Below are 6,380 nucleotides of genomic sequence, written 5' to 3'. Positions count from 1 at the left end.
CCCCACACTCAATGGATGGCAATGTTCATCCTTGTGACAGGTTACCTTATGAAAGGTATAACCAAAACTAGCTCATGCACTCAGGGTTATAATGCATTATGAGCAAGGGTTTTATAGGGTTATAAGCATGACTACGACAGGTTATAATGCATTTATGAGCAAGGTTTATAGGGTTACAAGCATGACTACAACAGGTGAATGTATTTATGAGCAAGGGTTTAATAGGGTTATAAGCATGACACGAACAGGTATAAGCATTTATGAGCAAGGGTTTTATAGGTTTAAGCATGACTACGACAGGTTAAATGCATTATGAGCAAGGGTTTTATAGGGTTACAAGCCATGACTACGACAGGTATAATGCATTTATGAGCGAGGTTTTATAGGGTTATAAGCATGACCACGACAGGTTAAAATGCATTTATGAGCAAGGTTTTAAAGGGTTATAAGCATTTATGAGCAAGGGTTTTATAGGTTACAAGCATGACTACGACAGGTTATAATGCATTTATAGAGCAAGGGTTTTATAGGGTTATAAGCATGACTACGACAGGTTATAATGCATCTATGAGCAAGGGTTTTATAGGGTTACAAGCATGACTACGACAGGTATAATGCATTTATGAGCAAGGGTTTTATAGGGTTATAAGCATGACACGACAGTTATAATGCATTTATGAGCAAGGGTTTATAGGGTTACAAGCATGACTACAACAGGTTATAATGCATTTATGAGCAAGGTTGTTATAGAGGTTACAAGCATGACTACGACAGGTTATAATGCATTTATGAGCGAGGGCTTTATAGGGTTATAAGCATGACTATGACAGGTTATAATGCATTTATGAGCAAGGTTTTATAGGGTTACAAGCATGACCACGACAGGTTATAATGCATTTATGAGCGAGGGTTTTATAGGGTTATAAGCATGACAACGACAGGTTATAATGCATTTATGAGCAAGGGTTAAGCATGACTACGACAGGTTACAAATACACTCACATCTCCAGCCCTCTGAGCTCTCCTCCTGGCCCGGGCTCTCCGTCTCTCCCTGGCATACGGTCACTCTCACTCTCCCCTTCTGCACTCCTCTCCTGGCCGGAGGTCTGAGGACGAGGGGTACCAGCCGGTTGAGTCAGCCCCAACAGGTCAGACTTCTGCAGGCTGGCGATGCGGGACCTCCAGCTTACCTCCTGAAGACAGTTATCATCTTTAGGAAATACGTTATCCACCAGACAGACATCGTACTGATGTCCCTGGATGTCCTATGTCGTACACCCCCTTATAAGAAGTGTAGCTATATTGCTTTAACCAATCCAATCCTCTGATGGAATACCCATGATCTAGGGTGTAGGGGCTAGGGTGTAGGGGAAATACCACTGCTCTAGGGTGTAGTGTGTAGGGTGTAGGGGTTAAATACCACTGCTCTAGGGTGTAGTGTGTAGGGTGTAGGGGTTTAATAACCACTGCTCTAGGGTGTAGGTGTGTAGGGGTAGGGGTTAAATACCACTGCTCTAGGGGTAGGGTAGGGTGTAGGGTTAAATACCACTGCTCTAGGGTGTAGTGTGTAGGGTGTAGGGGGTAAATACCACTGCTCTAGGTGTAGGGTGTAGCGTAGGGGTTTAAATACCACTGCTCTAGGGTGTAGGTGTAGGGGTTAAATACCACTGCTCTAGGGTGTAGTGTGTAGGTGTAGGGTTAAATACCACTGCTCTAGGGTGTAGGGGTAGTGTAGGGGTTAAATACCACTGCTCTAGGTGGAGTGTGTAGGGTGTAGGGGTTAATACCACTGCTCTAGGGGTGTTGTAGGGTGTAGGGGTTAAATACCAGCTCTAGGTGTGGGTAGGTGTAGGGGTTAAATACCACTGCTCTAGGGTGTAGGGTGTAGGGTTAAATACCACTGCTCTAGGGTGGGGCTGATGTAATACCCTTGATCTAGGTGTAGGGTTAAATACCGTTGCTCTAGGTGTGGGCTAGGGTGTAGGGCTGATGTAATACCCTGATCTGAGGTGTGAGGGGTTAAATACTGCTGCGTCTAGGTTCTAGGGTGTAGTGTGTAGGGTGTAGGGGTTAAATACTGCTCTCACCCCCTCTTCTGCTTTCTTCTTATTGGCCTCTTCCTTCTCCTCCTCCTCTTTCCTTGCCTTCTCTCTCCCTTTGTCTGTCTGTGCCGTCTTCATGGCCTTGTCTCTCCCTTCGTCCGTCTGGGCCGTTTTCATGGTCTTCTCAGCTTCCTTCAGGTCTGTGAGCGTCACCCCCTGATTGGACAACAGACAGGAGGTTTTAGTCATGTCCTTGTCAGACAGACATATCACAATGCCTGCCAATCTACTGGATCGTTCCATCTCATTTGCTTAGAAATCTCTTCTCTCCTTCACTGATTGGAGAAGACTTATCAGGTGAACATAATATGGTGAAAGGAAGCTCATTGGACTGGCTTTCTCAGATCAGATGAGGGAGAGAAGGCGAAGAGGGTGAAAATGCTGTGTATCTCCTGTCTGGATATATCTGACCTGAGTGGATCGTCGTGACTGTCTGGCGTGTCTGGAGCGAGCCTTCCTCTGAGCCTCAGCCTCCTCATCACGTACCGGGGTCAAGTAGGACCTGGATCGGGGGAAACAAAAAACATGATTTATTACATTACCCATAACATTATCATAAAATGATTTAGACATCAGGCACAGGGGTCAGGTAGGATCTGGACCAGGGAACACAAATTATAACTACATTTAACAACATTTGCCTATATTTAACTAATATTTAGCTACATAGATAACAGATAGTAGGAAAGAAAAGAAGGAGAAAGATAAGGACAAAGATAAGGAGAAAGGTAAGAGGGAGAAAGGTAAGAGGGAGAAAGGTAAGAGGGAGAAAGGTAAGAGGGAGAAAGGTAAGAGGGAGAAAGGTAAGAGGGGAGAAAGGTAAGAGGGGAGAAAGGTAAGAGAGAAAAGAGTCGAGACAGAGCATTGGATGATGGATGGTCCATGTGGCTCAGTTGGTGAGCATGGCACTTGCAAAAATGCCCGGTTGTGGGGTTCGATTTCCACGAGGACCGATACTAATGTAAAAATGCACTCACTACTGTATATCGCTCTGGACTAGAGCATCTGCTAAATTACAAAAACGTCAAATTAAATACGCAATTTCAGGATTACAAAACAGTCCCAAATAATACTCCAATGTCTGCTAGTATAGGATAGATAACAACCACGCTGCCTAGTCAAGTGTCTGTTGGTTTAGTATGCGTCTCTATACTCTAACGCTGCAGAGAGAAGAGCCCTAGCGGTCATGAGGAGGCTGGAACCACCAAACGTGTCTCCACTGGCTGGTGTTGAGACTATTGTATTAATTACTGAGCACCAGAGAGCCCATTAAGGACCAGACTAGGCCTTGTTGATGAGCGGTCCCCACAAAGCCTGAGTGCATAACATATCACACACATTTATTGGGCCCTCACCTGGGCCTAAAGACAGACAAGCAGAAACAATGTTCTACCGCGGCCTGAGACGCTTCTGACCTCTTACCTCAGAGGACCACGCATCATCTCTTCAATTTCGCGTCTTCTCTACCAATCAAACTTCCCTCACGCGTTCTGTTAGCTGGCTGTAGCTTATTCGCCATACCCAACAAGGATGGTTAAAAAGGCCTCTTATGTTAGTCTGATGTTATCTCAGTCAGTGTCCTAGGTCACATGTAGGGAATAAAGGCATATATTTTAAGAACTAACACTGCGCAGTTGGATGTACTATGCAGCGACTTCACTTTTCTATTTGACTGCAAATATCCAACATCCCCCTGTATGCCACATACCTGGCTGTTAAACGTGGTCCCCTATAACAGCCCGACACACTTCTGTAGTAAGAGGAGAGATGGAGTACAATTATCAGTGCGACTGTGAGAACAAGAGAATGACATACAGAGGCGAACATGAGCAGAAGTTGGAAACTGTTCAATGCCTCCCAACCCCCATAATAATGCGTTTCACAAGTCAATTGGGCAGCTGGCCAGACGCCAGCTTCTCTCTTCTGTGAAGAGACAGAGCAGCGAGTGAGCAGGAAACACCTTGAGTTGGGCAGCAAATCCCGTCTAGGTGTGTGTTTAGTGGCACCATATCTCTCGGGTGGGACTCTGTGCAGGGAGTTATTATTGTGTGGCATCTTGTTGCATTACACAGACTGAAAGACAGATTAAAAGGTTGCAGCCAGTCAAACTGCCTAGAGAAACTAATCCTACAATAACAGTAAGACTGTGGACTTGTGTCCAAATGGCATCCTATTTCATATAGGGTGCACTATGGGCTGGTCAAAACTAGTGCACTAAATAGGACGATAGGGTGACATTTGGATGCGATTTTTTAGCCTTGCCAGGTGATGAATGGGCAGTGGCATATTCTCATCCCAGATTGTCACACTTTAGCTTTTAAAACCATGTAGATGATTAATCTTGGTCCTGAGAGATTGATTAAGAGCAACGCACTGGTGTTTAGATATAACCACAGCACTGGTTAATAATCTATAATCCACATAATAATACTATTCCTGTTGCTGATTGGATATTCTCCTGCTGTAGCAACTGCCAAATTCAGATTCATACATGTGACCACATGTTGGAAGTACTACCACCACTGCAGGCAAAGGAAATTAGACTTTTGCTGCTATGTACCAAAAACTGGGGGTAAACGCTGGATAATATTTCTCCGAGATGTTACGACACTTTCTGCGGAACAGTTAAACTGTAGGTTGTGTTTTGGGGAAAGGTCCTATTTAACCATTTAAAATAAAAATGTTTCCCAATGGCCACCCTATTATCGTATAGTTTTTGTCCAAAAGTAGTGCACTTATAGAGATAGGGTGTCATTTGGGATGCAAACCCGGGACAGACATGTAAAGACGTTAGGGTGGTGATGAAATTTTCAAACCCATTTTTTAATACAGTACATACCATGGAAAATCAGGTTTGGCATATAGGCCTATAATGTGATCTGCTGTTGTTATGTCCAGGTTTTAACATGGTATTTCGTTCTGTGTAGTAAAACGTTGGATGGGATTTTGGCATACTTAATGTAGGAGGCAGCGTTCATGTATGGCTTGCAACCCTCAATCCTTTTACGGGGGAAAAACAAAATTTCACATGTGAAACATGTTTGTTTTGGAACAATTTCTCATGTGATGTTATGTCAAAGAGAGTTTCACATGATGTTTTCATTGATTCATAAGCTTTCATATGTGAAATCCAGTGGTTTGGAACACTTCACAATTTGTTGAAATTTCAAGTGAAGTTCACGTGATTATTTCACTATGATATTTCACAAAATTAGTTGTTAAGATGTCCCCGGAACATCACAGACGCAGTGTTTTCAACTTACACAGATGCTAATCATATATGTCAACATATGTATGTTTATACGTAATTATTATTCACCTTTTCTCGCTGGGATTTAATCTCAAACTTCCTGGTTGAAGGCACTTGTGATGTCTGCTATGGTCATTGGAGAAACTGCAATCAGTGTTACTCCATGACAGTGTCAATGACTGAGTCACTTGTATTTGCTCACTTTGGACTTCAAAGTAAATCTCAGCTTTTTTTTTTTTTTTTATACATGAAAGAAAACGATTACACTTATATAGTGATTAAGTGTTAACAATAAAACATAATAATATGTTCCACAAAACCATTAGACAACTAAGAGAAAACCTCAAATTGGCTGAATAAAAAAACTAATCAATGATGAGAATAGGTCAGATAACTTGATAACTAAAATAGAGTGCAGATTGGCACACTTTTGCTAAGTGCAGTGATTTAATTAGTTACAGGGACCATTCGGAAATATTCAGAACGCTTGACTTTTCCAAATTTTGTTACGTTAGCCTTTTTCTAAATGGATTACATAGGTTTTTCCCTCATCATCTACAGACAATACCCCATAATGAAAGGCAATTGGTAGAAATTTTTGCGAAGATTATTTTCACATTAAAAAACAATAAATCTTAAAGTATGCTAAGTACTTCAGACCCTTTACTCAGTACTTTGTTGAAGCACCTTGGCAGCGATTACAGCCTCAATCTTTTGGGTATGAACGCTACAGCTTGCACATCTGTATTTGGGGAGTTTCTGACCTGTCTACTCTGCAGATCTGCAGGTCTTTGCAAGATGTTCGAACTGCGGTTAAGTCGGACTCTTGGCTGGGGCACTCAAGGACTTTCAGAGACTTGTCCCGAATCCATTCCAGCGTTGTCTGGCTGTGTGCTTAGGTCATTGTCCGTTGGAAGGAAAACCTTTGCCCAGTCTGAGGTTCCTGAGCGCTCTGGAGCAGGTTTTCATCAAGGATCTTCTCTGTACTTTTCTCTGTTCATCTTTCCTCGATCCTGAACAGTCTCCCA

At 42.9% G+C, this 6,380-nt stretch overlaps 1 pseudogene; it reads right to left on the bottom strand.

Annotated features, from left to right (window-relative positions):
• LOC112070264 (protein phosphatase 1 regulatory subunit 12A-like) overlaps positions 1-6,380 on the bottom strand; it is a 77,329-nt pseudogene that overhangs the window by 17,130 nt on the left and 53,819 nt on the right.

Source organism: Salvelinus sp. IW2-2015, unplaced genomic scaffold, assembly GCF_002910315.2.
Source record: "Salvelinus sp. IW2-2015 unplaced genomic scaffold, ASM291031v2 Un_scaffold1270, whole genome shotgun sequence".
Taxonomy (NCBI): Eukaryota; Metazoa; Chordata; class Actinopteri; order Salmoniformes; family Salmonidae; genus Salvelinus; species Salvelinus sp. IW2-2015.
This window is presented reverse-complemented; position numbering and strand designations above follow the sequence as displayed.